Below are 21,048 nucleotides of genomic sequence, written 5' to 3'. Positions count from 1 at the left end.
GGGCTGGTTTAGGAAGGGGCTGTGTGCTGTTCTCAGTCACTCAGTTGTGTCCAACTCTTTGAGACCTCATGGATTGTATGTAGTCCACCAAGCTCCTCTGTCCATGGGATTTCTCAGGCAAGAATATTGAATTGGTTTGCATTTCCTTCTCCTGGGGATTTTCCCAACCCATAGATCGAAACTGCGTCTCTTGCAGCTCCTATGTTGGCAAGTGGATTCTTTACTGCTAGTGCCACCTGGGAAGCCCTTTAGGAAGGGGAGATCCTTCCAACCAAGGTGAAGTTCAGGACAAGCAGACCAGTAATTTTCAATATCAACAGTGGCATTCATTAGGAAAAGAAAAGGGGACAGTGACTGACACTTTTGCACTTCATATCATAAAAGGAAATTGAGGATTTGGAAAAGGAACCATTGTTGAGGAAAAAAGGGCTTAAAATTCTAAACAGTCTTGAAAAACCTTTGTGCACAATGCCTGCAAAAACTTCTCAAGGCTGGGAGTCAGAAGTAAAAGCTAGGATCATCCCATCTCAACTTTGGCTGGACTCTGACACCCTCAGTCCCTCTCAGGGTGGTGGGCGATGGGTAGCACTTGGATTAACTTATTTATTCTGAAAAAATACAGTCTGCACTTACAATTGGCCGAGCTCTGTGCTATAGATACAAAGTGGACTAGAAGAACTTTGGAGTACTGGGATTGCTTAAACAGACATGTGAGAATAATAAAATGCCACGTGAGGCATGATACAGAAGATGATGTAAAGTATAAACTCAGAGAGCCCAAAGACATGGACTTCTGGCACATCAGGGAGAAGATGGCTGGGGAAGATGCCATTAGGAGCTGACAGCTGAGCTCAGTGCTGACTGAGCATTGGGAACTCTCCCAGGGTGATGTATGGGCACTGCCCTCATCTGTCGCTTCAGAATAGGTCCCTCCACTTCTCTGAGACTCTATTCAATGAATTCTGTGCACAGAATAGAGACTGGAAATAAGACTGGAGCACAGAAGACCCACTCTTTGAATCGAGGCTGTGTATATGACTGAAGTCCTGCCCTGCAAAACAAACAGCTGGTTTCCTTCCACGGGGTGACTTCGCGTGTACCTTTCATCTCCAAATACATACAGACATTATTTTAGTAAAACCAACCTCCACCTCCCTCAAGTAAACACACACAAATTATACCTGGGCTTCAACATGCACATTTTAATAGCTTTATTACACATGGACTATCTCAATAATATGGCAGTAATCTTGACTAAAAAAATTAAATAAATCAGGTTAACATCAAAATAGGCCCTCATCTAAAAAAAACATGAATCAGTCAACTATAAAATCCAGCCCTCATTTCTTTATTCAAGTATTAATATTTAAAATATTTGTCTTACTTTTAAAAATCTCTTAGAAATTGATCTTTTTACTAATGCTTTTTGTTATGTATTAGAAATTTTTCCTAACATTTCCTTATTAGAAAGAGGGAATTTAAACAACCTAATTTGAAGCAGGTTTTAACTGTTTTCTTTCATCTACCAAAAGGACTCACAATGATTATACCTAAGAGATGGCTGGGAATATTATGAAATTAAAATTTGCAACTTACTGAGACTAGCATATCTACTTACTCCTGAGAGGAAGAACCAATATGAAAATCCTAGCTAATTTTTTAAAGACAAATTTAGGAGACAAGAAAAAAATGCTTATACCTGCATTTTCATGAATGCAAATGGAAATATCATATTTTGTTGTTTTATAACAGCCTTTCAACTCATTTTTTAAATTGCAAGTAAGTTTTCCTTTTAATGATGACTGAAAGTTCATTAGATACTGAAGATACATTTTTAAAAGTGATACATTTTAATTTGAGTATCTGGTTTTGCTTTTGTACTTACATACTAACTGAAAGAGATGGCAGTAATTACGTTAAAATTTAAGACTTATGAAAATTTCCCACTTTCTTTATCTCCTTTGATCTTATCAGCTTTAGTCTAAACCATCTGGTTGGAGAAAATCAACACTCAGACCTCTGTAAAGTGAGGTGCCAAATAGAAGTTCCCAGATCTTCTGATGTGAAGCTCTGTGTATTTTCTATAAAAATCCACACTACCTCTGTCTTGAACCAGCATGGATACCACTACAAAGCTTCAAACTTTTATTTAACCCTTTCTCTTCTAGGCAACAGAAATGTAAGTTCTTTCCTTTATTCAATGAGTGTTTATTGAAAACCACTATGTACCAAACACTAGGGTACAGACAAAGCCCCCAATCTTCTTAGAGTTTACATTTACGAGAAAGAAAGAAAAAATAAATAAAAATATATTATCATATAACCAATAAGGACCTACTTATTGTTCCCTACAAGTTCTCTGTAAGTTCCCTACTGTGTAGCACAGGAACTCTACTCAGTATTTTATAATAACCTACAAGCTAAAGCTGAATCTCCAGTCCTTTGGCCACCTCATGCGAAGAGTTGACTCATTGGAAAAGACTCTGATGCTGGGAGGGATTGGGGGCAGGAGGAGAAGGGGATGACAGAGGATGAGATGGCTGGATGGCATCACTGACTCGATGGACATGAGTTTGAGTGAACTCCGGGAGTTGGTGATGGACAGGGAGGCCTAGCGTGCTGCAATTCATGGGGTCGCAAAGAGTTGGACATGACTGAGCAACTGAACTGAACTGAACTGCACAAGGGAAAAGAATCTGAAAAAATCAAAATGACTTTGATGTGCACCTGAAACTAACACAACATTGTAAATCAACTATACTTCAATTAAAACTTTGACAATATACAATAGCATACATAATATTACCAGATATTAACATATGCTATGGAGAAACATATAAACATGTACTGAGATCAATATGAATTACACTCTAAACAGGGTGATCAGAAAAGCCTCTCTGGGGAGGTAGCATTTACGCAGATTTGAGCAGAAATCTGCATGTAAAAATAAGAGCTCTGTAAAAAATCTGAGCAAGAGTGATCCTGACAGATAAAGAGCTAGCACCAAGGCCCTAGCCTTCGGGAACATGCGTGGTGAAGATCAAGGATTGCCAAGAAGGCCACTGTGGCTGGGCCATAGTGTGTGAGGAGAAGAGGCAGGAAGTGAGGCCAAAATTGTGGAGTGGCCCAGTAAACCACAGAAAGAACTTCAGACTTTTTTTCTAGGAGGCCATTGGAGGATTAAGAGAAGAGGTGTGCATGACATGACTAATGTTTCAAAAGGATCATTCTAGAAGAAAAGAAAATAGAGACCTCCTCTTTTTAAAAAAGCTTTTTTTTTTTTTTCTTAGCAGAACTGAGCTTTTAAGAAGAATCTCTGGAGAAGCTACACTCAGGTTTTCCCTTGTCACTATTAAATTCTCATTATGAAAGTCAACTGAATATTATGCTGAAATCTTAAAAACATTGCCTCTGAAGATTTTAATAAACCAGAAGGTTCTAGGATGTTTTTATACTTATAGCAATGATTGGTTCTTTCAGAAAGAAAAAAAGAAAAAAAAAATTAGCACTGTGGCTTGATGGAGCTGGTATCCAGTAAATGCTAGCTTTTTCCCAGAAGTTTCTCTCAGGGACAGAAAATTTGTCAGATATTGGTTCTCTTGGTCATATAAAAAAAGGATACAAAATGACCAGTCTAATTAAGCCAGATGATTCATGGGACACAACATTCCAAAAAAAATATTTATGTGGCATTTTCAGGGCACTTTCTTTGCCCAAGTCTAGACAAGGGTAAAATGGAATCTGTTTATTCTGTCCACCAATAACCAAAGAGGATTTTGTGTTCTTGTGATACTAAGGTCCATCCACTGAAATGGACAAGAGTGGATGGCTTCCACTGAGGCAACAGTGGGTGAGAGAGGCAAAAGTATGGGATGCATGAGTTTTTCACAGCAACATCCCATTCTTTCTGGAGCTCTGGTGACTCCCCTGAAAGACTTAGAGTGCTTAGTCAAAAGTAGAAAGGATAATGGGGTGCTTTGCATACATAAGAGCAAACAAAAAAATCAAACTGCAGACTTCCTCAGTGGTCCAGTGATTAAGAATCCACCTTGCAATGCAGGGGATGCAGGTTCAATCCCTAGTCGAGGAACTAAGAGCCTGCATGCCTCGAAACAACTAAGCCCCAGTGCTCTGGAGCCTGCATGCCACAACTAGAGGGTCCGTGGGGCACAATGAATGATCCTGCACTACGCAACTAAGATCCCCTGTGTCACAACTAAGACCTGACTCAACCAAATAAAAATAAAATCACTGGAGGTTCATCTCACATGATGCTGCCTCTTTGAAACCCTTGAATTTACAAAATTAATTCCTTTCTCTTACACAGTTCTTTAACAGATTCTGTTCCACAATGACCTACCCTTTGGCACCATCTTCTAGTTGCCTGGGAATAAATCTAGCTCCTTGGGGAAAGGCATCACATCCTAATAATTTTTTACCCGCTACAGCATTTGTAGCACAACAGATGTTCCACATGTGTTTGGTGAAAGAATCTGAATGAAGCGATAACCCTTAACATGTTTCAGTATGATGTATTTGTATCAGATCAGATCAGTCGCTCAGTCGTGTCCGACTCTTTGAGACCCCATGAATCGCAGCACGCCAGGCCTCCCTGTCCATCACCAACTCCTGGAGTTCACTCAGACTCATGTCCATCGAGTCAGTGATGCCATCCAGCCATCTCATCCTCTGTCGTCCCCTTCTCCTCCTGCCTCCAATCCCTCCCAGCATCAGAGTCTTTTCCAATGAGTCAATTCTTTGCATGAGGTGGCCAAAGGACTGGAGTTTCAGCTTTAGTATCATTCCTTCCAAAGAAATCCCAGGGCTGATCTCCTTCAGAATGGACTGGTTGGATGTCCTTGCAGTCCAAGGGACTCTCAAGAGTCTTCTCCAACACCACAGTTCAAAAGCATCAATTCTTTGGTGTTCAGCCTTCTTCACAGTCCAACTCCCACATTCATACATGACTACAGGAAAAACCATAGCCTTGACTAGACGAACCTTTGTTGGCAAAGCAATGTCTCTGCTTTTGAATATGCTATCTAGGTTGGTCATAACTTTCCTTCCAAGGAGTAAGTGTCTTTTAATTTCATGGCTTCAGTCACCATCTGTAGTGAATTTGGAGCCCAGAAAAATAAAGTCTGACACTGTTTCCACTGTTTCCCCATCTATGTCCCATGAAATGATGGGACCGGATGGCATGATCTTCGTTTTCTGAATGTTGAGCTTTAAGCCAACTTTTTCACTCTTCTCTTTCACTTTCATCAAGAGGCTTTTGAGTTCCTCTTCACTTTCTGCCATAAGGGTGGTGTCATCTGCATATCTGAGGTTATTGATATTTCTCCCAGCAATCTGGATTCCAGCTTGTGTTTCTTCCAGTCCAGCGTTTCTCATGATGTACTCTGCATATAAGTTAAATAAACAGGGTGACCAAATACAGCCTTGATGTACTCCTTTTCCTATTTGGAACCAGTCTGTTGTTCCATGTCCAGTTCTAACTGTTGCTTCCTGACCTGCATACAGGTTTCTCAAGAGGCAGGTCAGGTGGTCTGGCATGCCCATCTCTTTCAGAATTTTCCACAGTTTATTGTGATCCACACAGTCAAAGGCTTTGGCATAGTCAATAAAGCAGAAAGAGATGTTTTTCTGGAACTCTCTTGCTTTTTCATTGATCCAGCGGATGTTGGCAATTTGATCTCTGGTTCCTCTGCCTTTTCTAAAACCAGCTTGAACATCTGGAAGTTCACAGTTCACATATTGCTGAAGCCTGGCTTGGAGAATTTTAAGCATTACTTTACTAGTGTGTGAGATGAGTGCAATTGTGCGGTAGTTTGAGCACTCTTTGGCATTGCCTTTCTTTGGGATTGGAATGAAAACTGACCTTTTCCAGTCCTGTGGCCACTGCTGAGTTTTCCAAATTTGCTGGCATATTGAGTACAGCACTTTCACAGCATCATCTTTCAGGATTTGGAATAGCTCAACTGGAATTCCATCACCTCCACTAGCTTTGTTCGTAGTGATGCTTTCTAAGGCCCACTTGACTTCACATTCCAGGATGTCTGGCTCTAGGTCAGTGATCACACCATCGTGATTATCTGGGTCATGAAGATCTTTTTTGTACAGTTCTTCTGTGTATTCTTGCCATCTCTTCTTAATATCTTCTGCTTCTGTTAGGTCCATACCATTTCTGTCCTTTATCGAGCCCATCTTTGCATGAAATGTTCCTTTGGTATCTCTAATTTTCTTGAAGAGATCTCTAGTCTTTCCCATTCTGTTGTTTTCCTCTATTTCTTTGCATTGATCGCTGAAGAAGGCTTTCTTATCTCTTCTTGCTATTCTTTGGAACTCTGCATTCAAATGTTTATATCTTTCCTTTTCTCCTTTGCTTTTCACTTCTCTTCTTTTCACAGCTCTTTGTAAGGCCTCCCCAGACAGCCATTTTGCTTTTTTGCATTTCTTTTCCATGGGGATGGTCTTGCTCCCTGTCTCCTGTATGGAACCTCATTCCATAGCTCATCAGGCACTCTATCTATCAGATCTAGGCCCTTAAATCTATTTCTCACTTCCACTGTATAATCATAAGGGATTTGATTTAGGTCATACCTGAATGGCCTAGTGGTTTTCCCTGCTTTCTTCAATTTCAGTCTGAATTTGGCAATAAGGAGTTCATGGTCTGAGCCACAGTCAGCTCCTGGTCTTGTTTTTGCTGACTGTATAGAGCTTCTCCATCTTTGGCTGCAAAGAATATAATCAATCTGATTTTGGTGTTGACCATCTGGTGATGTCCATGTATAGAGTCTTCTCTTGTGTTGTTGGAAGAGGGTGTTTGTTATGACCAGTGCATTTTCTTGGAAAAACTCTATTAGTCTTTGCCCTGCTTCATTCCGTATTCCAAGGCCAAATTTACCTGTTACTCCAGGTGTTTCTTGACTTCCTACTTTTGCATTCCAGTCCCCTATAATGAAAAGGACATCTTTTTGGGGTGTTAGTTCTAAAAGGTCTTGTAGGTCTTCATAGAACCATTCAACTTCAGCTTCTTCAGCATTACTGGTTGGGGCATAGACTTGGATTTCTGTGATAGTGAATGGTTTGCCTTGGAAACGAACAGAGATCATTCTGTCGTTTTTGAGATTGCATCCAAGTACTGCATTTTGGACTCTTTTGTTGACCATGATGGCTACTCCATTTCTTCTGAGGGATTCCTGTCCGCAGTAGTAGATATAATGGTCATCTGAGTTAAATTCACCCATTCCAGTCCATTTCAGTTCGCTGATTGATAGAATGTTGACATTCACTCTTGCCATCTCTTGTTTGACCACTTCCAACTTGCCTTGATTCATGGACCTGACATTCCAGGTTCCTATGCAATATTGCTCTTTACAGCATGGGACCTTGCTTCTATCACCAGTCACATCCACAGCTGGGTATTGTTTTTGCTTTGGCTCCATCCCTTCATTCTTTCTGGAGTTATTTCTCCACTGATCTCCAGTAGCATATTGGGCACCTACTGACCTGGGAAGTTTCTCTTTCAGTATTCTATCATTTTGTATTCTATCATTCTATCATCTATAATCTTCACCAAAAATGAATTAGCAACTATATGCCGATGTTAAAGATGACAAAATGAAAGTCTAGGGAGATTATGGAAACTGGAGATGAGACTGTAATGAGGGTCCAAAGTAACCTTCCCATTATACATAAATTCATGAGTAAGTAGATTTTTAAGGGAAAAGGAACAACATATGTTAAGCACACTGGTGGGATAAGCTTCACTGTCACTTAATAAGTACAGTTAATAATGGTCTGGCAAAAAAGTACACAGTTAGAATCAATGATTACTTTTAGTTTTCAAGTTAGGAAATACTTGACACATACAAAACAATGTGACATATATGCAAATTTTAATGCATGAAAATAAAAACACCCCTGTGTCCACCTCCAGTTTAGTAATTAGAACAGAACTGATACAGCAGCATGCTTTGTTCCTGCCACACTGTTCTCCTGTCACACTGTCCTCCTACCCCTTGCCAAGAGGTCACCATTACCCTGACTTTTGTGTTTATCATTTGCTTGCCTTCACTTCTAATTTTCCCACATATTTAATTATCCTTACATGATCCAGTCTATACTTCTAGAAGCTGCTTCAGTCATGTCCAACTCTTTGCAACCCTATGGACTGTAGCCTGCGAGGCTCCTCTGTTCATGGGATTCTCCAGGCTAGAATACTGGAGAATGCTATATAGTTACAATTTTTAAAATTTTTAGATAAATCTTATCAATTCTTGGACAAACTGCCTTTTTTTCACTTAAAACTATATTTTTGAATTTAGCCCATATTGGAGTACGTTTATACTGCTGTATCACACACCATTGAAAGAATATGCTATAAATGTTCTAAACTTTTTTGAAAAATGATTTCCCATCATGATGCCATAGATGAAAATTTGTCTTATATCTATTAGTGTGTTATCACAAAGAAAAGTTTCTATTAGCATCATTTCTCATCTTGCTTACTGGACATGTGTAAGGTAGAACTTCTGAGTCAATGATATGGTATGTTCAACTTCACTACACATTTTCAAGTTAATTTCCTTAGGTACTATATAAGCAACTCCTTCACCAGCAGCAGTGATTAAGAGTTGCTATTGCTATATATCCTCACCATCCTTTAGTGACATCAACTTTTATTTTTTGCCACCTGTAAGATTTTCTGCTGGTAAAGAATATGCTGGCAGTGCAGGAGACCTGGGTTCAACCCCTGGATTGGGAAAATCCCTGGCAGAGGTCATGGCAACCCACTCCAGTATTCTTGCTGGAGAATCCCCATGGAGAGAGGAGACTGGAAGGCTGTTGTCCAAAAGGGTTGCAAAGAGTCGGACATGAGCGAATAAGCCATTAAGTATTATATCAGTCAGTTCAGTTGCTCAGTCGTATCTGATTCTTTGTCATCCCATGAACCACACAGCACGCCAGGCCTCCTTGCCCATCACTAATTCCTGGAGTCCACCCAAACTCATGCCCATTGAGTCGGTGATGTCATGCAACCATCTCATCCTCTGTCGTCTCCTTCTCCTCCTGCCTTCAATCTTTCCCAGCATCAGGGTCTTTTCAAATGAGTCAGCTCTTTGCATCGGGTGGCCAAAGTATTGGAGTTTTAGCTTCAACATCAGTGCTTCCAATGAACACCCAGGACTGATCTCCTTTAGGAAGGACTGGTTGGATCTCCTTGCAGTCCAAGGAACTCTCAAGAGTCTTCAAAACCACAGTTCAAAAGCATCAATTCTTCGGTGCTCAGCTTTCTTCACAGTCCAACTCTCACATCCATACATTACCACTGGAAAAACCATAGCCTTGACTAGACGGACCTTTGTTGGCAAAGCAATGTCTCTGCTTTTTAATATGCTATCTAGGTTGGTCATAACTTTCCTTCCAAGGAGTAAATGTCTTTTAATTTCATGGCTGCAATCACCATCTGCAGTGATTTTGGAGCCCCCAAAAATGAAGTCAGCCACTGTTTCCACTGTTTCCCCATCTATTTGCCATGAGGTGATGGGACCAAATGCCATGATCTTCATTTTCTGAATGTTGAGCTTTAAGCCAACTTTTTCACTCTCTTCTTTCACTTTCATCAAGAGGCTTTTTAAGTTCCTCTTCACTTTCTGCCATAAGGGTGGTGTCATCTGCATATCTGAGGTTATTGATATTTCTCACAGCAATCTGGATTCCATCTTGTACTTCTTCCAGCCCAGCGTTTCTCATGATGTACTCTGCATAGAATTTAAATAAGCAGGGTGACCAAATACAGCCTTGATGTACTCCTTTTCTTATTTGGAACCAGTCTGTTGTTCCATGTTCAGTTCTGACTATTGCTTCCTGACCTGTATACAGCTTTCTCAAGAGGCAGGTCAGGTGGTCTGGTATGCCCAACTCTTTCAGAATTATCCGCAGTTTTTTGTGATCCACACAGTCAAAGGCTTTGGCATAGTCAATAAAACAGAAATAGATGTTTTTCTGGAACTCTCTTGCTTTTTGCATGATCCAGCAGATGTTGGCAATTTGATCTCTGGTTCCTCTGCCTTTTCTAAAACCAGCTTGAACATCTGGAAGTTCACAGTTCATGTATTGCTGAAGCCTGGCTTGGAGAATTTTGAGCATTACTTAACTAGAGTGTGAGATGAGTGCAATTGTGCGGTAGTTTGAGCACTCTTTGGCATTGCCTTTCTTTGGGATTGGGATGAAAACTGACCTTTTCCAGTCCTGTGGCCACTGCTGAGTTTTCCAAATTTGCTGGCATATTGAGTGCAACACTTTCACAGCATCATCTTTCAGGATTTGAAATAGCTCCACTGGAATTCCATCACCTCCACTAGCTTTGTTCGTAGTGATGCTTTCTAAGGCCCACTTGACTTCACATTCCAGGATGTCTGGCTCTAGGTCAGTGATCACACCATCATGATTATCTGGGTTGTGAAGATCTTTTTTGTACAGTTCTTCTGTGTATTCTTGCCACCTCTTCTTAATATCTTCTGCTTCTGTTAGGTCCATACTATTTCTGTGCTTTATCAAGCCCATCTTTGCATGAAATGTTCCCTTGGTATCTCTAATTTTCTTGCAGTGATCTCTAGTCCTTCCCACTCTATTGTTTTCCTCTATTTCTTTGTACTGATCACTGAGGATGGCTTTCTTATCTCTCCTTGCTATTCTTTGGAACTCTGCATTCAGATGCTTATATCTTTCCAGTTCTCCTTTGCTTTTTACTTCTCTTCTTTTCACAGCTCTTTGTAAGGCCTCCCCAGACAGCCATTTTGCTTTTTTGCATTTCTTTTTCTTGGGAATGGTCTTGCTCCCTGTCTCCTGTACAATGTCATGAACCTCATTCCATAGTTCATCAGGCACTCTGTTGATCATATCTAGTCCCTTAAATCTACTTCTCACTTCCACTGTATAATCATAAGGGATTGCTTTAGGTCATACCTAGGAAAGACTAGAGATCTCTAGTGAAAGAGAAAAGCGAAAAAGTTGGCTTAAAGCTCAACATTCAGGAAACGAAGATCATGGCATCTGGTCCCATCACTTCATGGCAAATAGATGGGGAAACGGTGGAAACAGTGGCTGACTTTATTTTTCCAAAATCACTGCAGATGGTGATTGGAGCCATGAAGTTTAAAGACGCTTACTCCTTGGAAGGAAAGTGGCTGGATGGCATCACCGACTCAATGGACATGAGTTTGAGTGAGCTCCAGGAGTTGGTGATGGACAGGGAGGCCTGGCGTGCTGTGATTCACGGGGTCGCAAAGAGTCGGACACGACTGAGCGACTGAACTGAATAGTCTAGTGGTTTATAGACCATATTATATTGTGATTTTAATTTGCACTGCTGCCCCGCTAGTAATTTGAGCTAAAGCATTATAATTTGTTCTGATATCAGAGAGAGTTCCCCTTTCCCATGTTCTCATCTGCCCTCAGAAATGTCTTGGCTGTTCTTGGCCCTTGGTCAGTCTGTATAAACTCTAGAATCAGCTTTTGCCAAGCTTCAGGGAAAGCTCTCCTGGAATTCCACTGGAAGTGAATCAAATCTGCAGATCCTTTTGGAAATTATTGATACCTTTAGAATGTTGACTCCTCCTATTTTTAAACTCAGTACATCTTTCTGAGTTAGTAAGGGTAATGCTAGCCACAGCAACAAACATCAAGAAAGTATAAACCCTTAAACTCTACATTAATTTCCTTCTTCCTCACATAATGGGTTTTCCTGAGCAGTGGGGAAATCTCCAAGTAGTAGCTCAGGGACACAGACTCCTTCCATCTGAGGGCTCTACGACCTCCAGTCGGCTGTGTTCATTGGCCATAAGCCAGAAAGACTGAATAGAAGTCAGCTGCACCACACACCATCAGCCCAGGTCAGCTCACATTTCATGAGATAGAACTATGAAACACCATCACAATGAGCCATACAAAAGGTGGGGGATGGGGGAGGATACTCTAGCTCTGTGCCCTAAAGAAGAGAGAATGAATCTATTATTTTAGGTCTTTTAGTATCTTTCTATAACTTTGTATAAGCTTCTCAATAAAGCTTCTACACATTTTGCCAGATTCATTCCTAGACACATAGTTTATTTATATGATATGTATGCTTTTTGTAAATGGCATCTGTATTCCTATTTATCAACTATGCTTCTGGTATTTAAAAATACACTGAGTTCTTGCTTTATTAATCTCACATTTAGCAACCATATTGAACTTTCTGCTAAATTCTGATAATTTGCTGTTATATTCTGGATTTCTACAGTTAATCATGTCACATGGGAAAAGAGGTTTTGTTGTTTATGTTCCGATCTTTCTTTAAATTTTATCTATATCTGACTGCATTGGGTAGAACCTCTGGTAAAATAGAAGTACTTATACCACGACTTTTAAAAGCATAGCTTCAAATGTTTCATCATTATGGTTACTCTAAATTTTTGTTAGGTATCTTTCAATGGATTAATAAAATTTATTTCTATTCCTAGTTGCTAAGAGAATTTATCATGACTGAATGTAAAAACATCAAAATTGCCTCTGTAGCTATTGAGGTAATTATTATATGTAATTGTTTTTATTTTTTAATCTATTAAGTGGTGACTTGGTTAGATAAAATTTTTAATGTTAAAAGCAATGCTTGCTTTCCTGAGATATAGCCAGCCTTAGTTATGATTTGCATTAATTGTACTATTCAGTTTGCTAAGATTTTGCTTATAAGTTTTACATTTAATTCATGAGTGAGGTTGGACATTAATTTGCCTTCCTTAGGCATTTTGTTTGAAGAATCAAGTTTACACTAGTTTTATAGAATAAGATGGAAATTATCTTGCACTGTATTCTAAAGAGTCTGCATAAAATTCATATTGAAAATCCTTGAAGTAAATTTTCTAGATCTCACGTGTTATGGACTGAATGTTTGTGTCTCTCTAAAACTCCTCTTGAAACTCTAGTCCTCACTGTGATGATATCTGGAGGAGGGGTTTTGGGGAGTAATCAGGTCATAAGGGTGAGGCCCTCATGAATGGGATTTGTGCCCTTAGGAAAAAAAAAACAGAAGAAAGATGATTTCTCTCTCTCTCTCTCTCTCTCTCTCTCTCTCTCTCTCTCACTGCCATATGAGGACACAGAGAAGATGGCTATCTGCAAACCAGGAAGAGAACTCTCACAGGCCCCAACCATTGATATATATATATACTGTATACTATATTAGGGTTTCCCAGGTGGCAAAGAACTCCCCTGCCAATGTAGAAGACAAAAGAGATGCTGGTTCGATCCCTGGGTTGAGAAGATCCCCTGGAGGAGGGCATGGCATCCCACTCCAGTATTCATGCCTGGAGAACCCCATGGACAAATGAGCCTGGCGGGTACATAGTCCACGTGGTCACAAAGAGTCAGACACGACTGAAGTAACTTAACACACACATATACACACACCTATAATGCATTATATATAGCAACAGAGCTGCTCAAATAATTTCGAATCCATGTAAATCTCTGCTATAACCATAGTCATGTTCACTCATAACAGCATTTATCTATAATACTTCTCTTTTTCTTTTGTTCAGTATTTTCACAGTTTGTTAGTTTTATTAGTCTTTCCAAAACATCCTGGTTCTGTATCCTTTTATTTTATGTTTAATTAATTCTTTATTTTTTCCTTCTCTTTTCTTTTTACCCATTTTCCATCTTCTTAAGTTGAATGCATATTTAGTTCATTTTTAGCCTTCTTTACTTCCTACTTGAAACATGAAAAGTTATAAACATTATTCCCACTATCATTTAGTTGCAACACATATGTGTTGATGTGTTGTATTCTCTATTGTGCAACTCAGTTCTATAATCTTGTTAAAATCTCTCCTTCACTGATCCTTGAATTATTTTGAAATATCCTTAACATTCCAACAAGATGAATCTTTTTAGTAGTTTCTTCCTGATTTTTAAATTTTGTTATTGATTTTTATCTTACATACTTTGATGTCACTGAACAAAACCTTTACGTTCTTATTTTGGGGGTGAGGAGCAAACTGCCTCATCGGCCTTTCATTCATTCTTCTATGCTAAGCAGTGTACTAAGTCTAGCAGTAAATACTGCAGCACAGTCTGATATTATGAGGCAATCAGGGTAGAGGGGCAGAAAGATCATAAAGAAATAGGTAATAATACCAACATTTAATGTGTTTTCTTTTTTTTAATGTGTTTTCTTATACCATACTCAATAGAAATAAGATTAAGGTATTCTGTGTTCACATGAGGTATACTATTCAAATGAGTTAAATAGCTTAATCATACAGAGCATTTATTGATGAAAGACAACTGAGATTTATTGTATTACAACAAAGTTTTTCCTGCAGAAGGCTAGCTACTGTATAAATTCTGCTTGGGTTGAGAACAAGGTCATTTTTTAATTCTTTAAATACTGTCCTACATCTTAGTATCAACTCTGATTCATTCATGATAACCAGAAGGAGGACTTGATCATGATTGCCTTCAACAGCTCTCCTTCGGCCTTGAAAGAAAAATTTAGGAAAATATTGGATGGGCAGATAAGAGTTAGTGATGTGAGAATCTCCTTGGTCCATTAGTAGTATCTGCTAATCCTTAATCTCCAACCTAGTATTTTTCCCGATGGAGACAGCTTGGACCACATGGGCTCCTTGTGGGACTGAACCAGTGTGGCATTCTCAATCATGAATCAGGGAAGAAGAGTAGAGTTAAGTCTTCATCCCTCATACAAACACATTCTCTGTAATTAAAACCAAAGAGCAAGCCTCTGTAGTTTCTAAGGAGACACTTTGAAAATCCAGACCTTCTTCCTACTTAAGTCTTTTCTCCAGGCTTTAGCTGGTTAGTCTTTGCTGGGGGTGAGGGGAAGCCTTTCTTTACTATAGTCCTTAGATATCTGACCTCTCACTGATATTGCTAAGAAATGATAAAGGGAGATGAAAATGCCACATTAAAATTTGAAGAATAAGGCCAAGGTCATCCTTTAAGGAGTCTTTCATCCTCGAGTTCATTAATGTCTGAGTCTGGGCTGCCCAGTGTCCACCCAGATGTGCATTCCTGACATGCTGGGCACTACGCCACTAGACTGCACTGCCCTTATCTCTACTGCGACCCCCTCAGGACCTTCTAGCAGAAGAAGCGCTGCTAGACTGCCAGCCCAATTTCTATTTTTTTTTTTTTAATTTGCTGAAACTTGCTTGATGATCCAGTATATGATCAAATGTGGTAAATGGCATCCTGTAAATATTGGCAACAATATTCTACAAATCAATTATATCAAGTTGATTAACTGTGTTGTACACATCTTCTAAAGTTTAATGATTTTCAGTCTGAATGTTCTTTCAATTTCTGTGAGAGGTATAGTCATATTTTCCTACAGTTGTTCATTTCTCCTTATGAGTTCTGTCATTCAGCTTCTTACTTTTGAAGGATTTTCATAGGTAATTGAAAGATCAGGATTTTTACATCATCATGGTAAAATGAACCCTTTATCATCATATGGTAACCCTTTCTATCTCTAGAAATACTTCTTCCCTGATACCAACATAATGAAACCTGCTTTTCAATTTGTTGAATATTTCCCAGACGTATTATTTTCTATCCTTTTCATTTCAACCTGTCTGCACCCTCATGTTCTGGTCTGTCTCTTGTAAACCTCATGTAGCTGATTTTTATTTTTGGAATCTATTTGGCAGTGTTTGGTTTTTATCTGAACAGTGAAGTCTATTTACATACATTAGATTTCTTTCTCCTTTCAGATTGTGTTTTCTCTTTGATTTTTTTTTTTCTAGGCTTCCTGTTCTCCTTTGTTGCCTTCTTTTAAAATGACTGACATCTTCTTCCACTTTGATTCCAATTACACCTACTCTCAGCTTACACGATGCTGTTTTTCAGTTATTTAGCATTTTCTCACAAAATGGCAACCCACTCCAGTATTCTTGCCTGGAGAATCCCAGGGACAGAGGAGCCTAGTGGGCTGCTGTCTATGGGGTCGCACAGAGTCGGACACGATTGAGGCGACTTAGCAGCAGCAGCAGCAGTGATAATTATTACATTATAGCATAATTTGGAAAAAATCTAACCACATGTTTACATTTTTCTATAGTCACCACTCCCTACTACATCTCAAACCTTTCATCAGGGATTTTCCGTCTCCCTTAAGCACATGCTTTGGATGTAAGTGGTTAACGCTTTATCTTTGTTGAAAAATGCCTTTATTTCACCCCTCTTGAAAGATAATTTCTCTAGATTTGTAAGTCAAGTTTGTTGGTTATTTTCTCTCACAATTTTAAGATATTATTCCATTGCATCCTGGTTGCTATGGTTGCTGTTGAGATGTCAACTGAAAGTATAATTTTTACTCCTTTATGTGCAAACTGTTATTTCTCTTTGATAGCTTTTAAAACTTTCTCTTAGCTTTGGTTCTGCACCATATTATAATAGCCAACATCCAAGATAGCCTCAATGATCCCCTTCTCCTGGTATTCAGAGGTGACCTCTCTCACAGTAAATCAGGCTGGCCCGACATGGCCAATGGAAGACACAGGGAAGTGCCAGTGTGACTCTGAGTCTTGGAAGATAGTGTAGCTATTCCTAGGTCTCTCAAATGACTCATCCTGGGGAGAGCCAGCCACCATGCCTTGAGGACGTTTGATCCAGAAAGAGAAAGATTCATATGGAACAGAACTAAAGTCTCCAACTAACAGCCAACACTAGTTTGCCAGCCAGAGGAGTGAGTCACCTTGAATGTGGATCCTCTAGCCTGAGTCAAGCCTCCAGGTGACTGTGGCCCCAGCCAACACTTTGCAGAAACTTCCTGAGAGACCGTAAGTCAGAACCATCCAGTTGAACCACTCCCAAACTCCTGATCCGCAGAAACTGTGAGAGTTCAACCAGGATTCTTGCTGTTTTAAGCCATTAAATTTTGGAGTGATCTGTTACACAAAAGCAGAATCTACAATAAATACAATTTGTCTCAGTTGGGATTTGTTGGACTTCCTTTACCTGAATGGGCTTTTTTATTTTAAATGTTTTCTGGAAAATTCTTAGCCATTATTTCTTTAAGTATTTTTATCTCATTCTCTATATTTTTACCTTGGACTCCAACTGAACATTTTAAGAACTTCTTGCTCTATTCTCCAAGTCTCTTCATTTCTCTTATTTTCAATCTTTTTTGAGCCTCTATGCTTTATTCTGAAATTTTATCTTTCAATTCACTGATTTTTCTCTTTACTTGTGAATCATCTAATATTTAACCTTTCCATTTTTCAAACTGATGTATAATTTATAAGCGATAAAATGCACAGACTTGGGGAGTACAATTCATTGAATTTTGATGCAGATTATAGTCTTGTAACCACAACCACCATATGGTCAAGAGACAGACATTCCCATTATCTCAGAAACTTCCCTCCTGCCCTTCTGCAGTCAAATGATCCTCCCAGAGGCTACCATTGTATTAATTTCTACCATCTATTCTACAACTTCAATAAATGTAATCATAAAGAGGCTAGTAGAGGCTAATCTTCTGTATCTTCTTTTCGCTCAACATGCTTTTTAAAATTTATTCATGTTATTACCTATACTAATTTATTGTTGAAAAGTTGAAAGTGAAAGTCACTCAGTTGTGTCCAACTCTTTGCGACCTCATGGACTATGCAGTCCATGGAATTCTCCAGGCCAGAATATGGAGTGGGTAGCCTTTCCCTTCTCCAGGGGATCTTCCCAACCCAGGGATCGAACCCAGGTCTCCTGCATTGCAGGTGGATTCTTTACCAGCTGAGCCACAAGGGAAGTCCATACTAATTCATTGCTTTATACTATTGAGAAGAGTTCGGTTAATGAATACACTACTATACATTTATACCTTCTATTGGTGATGATTATTTTGGCTCTTTCTGATTTGGGACTTTCAGGAAAAAGCTGTTATGAAGATTCTTGTCCAAAATTTTTGAAACATTATTTCATTTTTTGGGGATAAATACCAAGGAGTGAAATTTCTTCCAAGGAATAGAATTTCTTGTCATAGAATAGGAGTATGTTTGACTCAATGAGAAACTGACCAACTATTCTTCAAATGGTTTTCTAATTTTGTTTTCCTACTAGAAATTTAGGAAAACTTCCTCACCAACACTTGGTATTGTCAATCTTTAAAATTATAGTCATTCTAGTGGGTGTGAAATGGCACATCCTTATAGTTTTAATTTGCTTTTCCTAATGACTATTGATGGAGAAGGAATTCTCCAGTATTCTTGCCTGGAGAATCCCAGGGACAGAGGAGCCTAGTGGGCTGCCGTCTATGGGGTCGCACAGAGTCAGACACGACTGAAGCAACTTAGCAGCAATGACTATTGATATTACTTATTGACCATTCTTATGTCTTCCCTTGTAATTTTTCAAGATCTTTGATCATTTTTTACAAATTGGATTGTCTTTTATTATCGAGTTTTTTATATATTTCTGGATACATGTCCTTTGTCATGTAATGATACATTGCAAGTATTTTCTACCAGCTTGTGGCATGACTATTCATTTTCTTTACAATGTATTTTGATTTTGATAATGTTTTAATTTTGATGAAGCTTAATTATTAAGGACTACATGATTGTGCCCCTCCCCGCAAATTTGTATGTTGAAACCCTAAACCTCAGTGTGATAGTATCTGAGGGTAAAGCCCTTGGGAGCTAATTAAGTCATGAGGTGAAACCTTCATGAAGAAATTAGTAGCTCTGTAAGAAGAGACAGAAGAGAGCACTCTCTCTCTCTCTCCTCCATGCAAAGAAGACAGAGGACAGTTGTCTGTAAGCCAGGAAGTTGGCCTTGACCACATATTAGATCAGCCAACACCTTGACCTTGAACTTTGCAGCCTCCAGAACTAAATAAATTGTTGTTTAAGCCACCCATTCTATGGTATTTTTGTTGTAGTAACCTGAACTTTTTATGCTTAGTACTATTCGTGTTCTAAGAAATCTCTATCCCATGTTGTAAATATATCATCTTATGTTTACGTATACTTCTGGATGCTTTATGGGTCCATGATCCAGCTTGATTTAATTTTTTTATATAATGTAAAGTGCAAGTCATGTTCCTTTTCTGTTGCCATGTATATCCAATTGTTTCCACAATACTTGTTGAGAAAACTAGCCTTTCATCCTTTTCCAAAAATCATTTAACTATATATGTTTATTTCTGGACTTTATTCTTAGATTAAGCCATTTATCATACTGCCTTGATTACTACAGCTTTATAGTGAGCTTTATAATATCATCAGTTATTATAAATTCCTTTTTTATTCTTCTTTTTTCAAAGTGGTTATTGACTTTCCTAAACTGCATTTCTTTGTAAATTTTAGAATAAATATCTCTGTTTCTAAAAATGGCTGTTCCACCTTTTATTGCAATGGTCTTAAATATGTACATCAATTGGAGGAGACTGAACATCTTATCAACTATGGAGTTACACAATTTATGAACATAGTATATTTTACCATTAGTTAGTTTTCTGTCAACAAAATTTTGTATTTTTCAATGTAGGGGTCTTACATATTAAATTTATTCATAATTTTTTTATAATTTTTGATATTACAAATGGCATTTTAATTTCATTCTTGAATATTTACTGCTAGCACATAAAAATTATTTAATAAATTTTTATTTGTATATTGACTTTGTACCTGTAACTCTGCTTAATTTATTTTTCCTTTCCAGAATTTGTTGGTAGATTTTTCATGCTTTTCTACATAAACAATTGTGTTGTCTTCAAATAAAAACAGGTAGACTCTTCCTAATTTTTGGCCTTTCACTTCTTTTTTGTGTTTCATTTATTTTGCTAAGATCTCTGTTATAATGCTGAAAAAACTGGTGAAAGAAAATAATCTTGTTTTGTTCACAATCTAAATAGAAAATATTCAATATTTCACTGTTAGATACAATGTTAACTAAAGGTTTATCCTCCATATCTTATACACCAACGAGTGCTTTGAAATGAACAGCTGTATTAATGTGGATTTCACCCAGTGCTGTTCTTTTTTTTCAAAGTTTGAATGTCTATTGCTTGTTGCTCTATAATGTTTTCACACACTTTTATACATGTATCATAATTAACCTCAGCAAGATTAGTCCAATGCAAGCTTTTCCACCATTAATGAAAATTCCATTTAATATTTAATTTCAATTATGATATTCTGAATTTCTTAATAGAAGTTTTATTTGTGATGTTTTTTCTAAACAGGTTAGATCTTTTTTGAGAGGTTCTGTTCCTTACTCATTTGTTAGTTCCTCTCTTACTTTTAAAAGACTTAGACACATTTGTTTTACATTCTGTATCTGATTACTCCAATTTATGAGATTCTTACATTCCTGCCAAATAATGCTCCTGGCACTTTATCGCCTCACACATATTTTTATTTTATTTTATTGGCATGAGTTTATATTCCCTGGAAGTTCATCTCTGGGAATTCTCTGTAACTTGAATTGAAAAAATATTCTTCCAGAGAAAATATACTTTGATTCCTGGAAACTTGGTCATGCTACCAACATGGCTCCCTTTTCATTTAAATTTTTGCTTGGGCATTTCCATCCTGAAAGACTGGGCACCCAAAACTCCAGGAAAGCCGGCCTATGGCCAAGTATCCTTAGAGCAGACTCTTTGGTTCCTCTACCAAGAGACCAATAATGAGAAAAGCATGTCTTCTTGCATGTACTCTGCCTTTAGAAATTTGATACCCCCCTGCCTCCTTTTCCTGTTTTTCTGAGAGCACAATCTGTATGATCCCTGGCTCTGGACAATGTTCTCTGATTCAACTTCCCACATTGCCCAGGTCCAAAACTTGGTCTCCTGTTCCCAGAGGGTACAGAAACTAAAATAAAACCTCTCTAGGCCACCTAGAATCGCTGGGTGACCGCAAGACAGGAGATTCAGTGTTTGAGTTCCACCCTTCACTACAGACCAAGTTTGGTTCTCAGCCTCAGGGGAATCCAAATGTTGTCTTATAAACTCAGCCACGCATATAATACTGCTTTTCA

General features: G+C 38.5%; 1 protein-coding gene across 2 annotated transcripts in view; it reads right to left on the bottom strand.

The window, feature by feature from the left end:
• PRKG2 (protein kinase cGMP-dependent 2) overlaps positions 1 to 21,048 on the bottom strand; it is a 125,995-nt gene that overhangs the window by 23,496 nt on the left and 81,451 nt on the right. The gene's annotated exons all lie outside the window — the stretch shown is intronic.

Source organism: Bubalus bubalis, chromosome 7 (genome assembly GCF_019923935.1).
Source record: "Bubalus bubalis isolate 160015118507 breed Murrah chromosome 7, NDDB_SH_1, whole genome shotgun sequence".
Taxonomy (NCBI): Eukaryota; Metazoa; Chordata; class Mammalia; order Artiodactyla; family Bovidae; genus Bubalus; species Bubalus bubalis.
The sequence above is the reverse complement of the archived record's forward strand: the minus strand, read 5'-3'. Positions and strand labels throughout refer to the sequence as shown.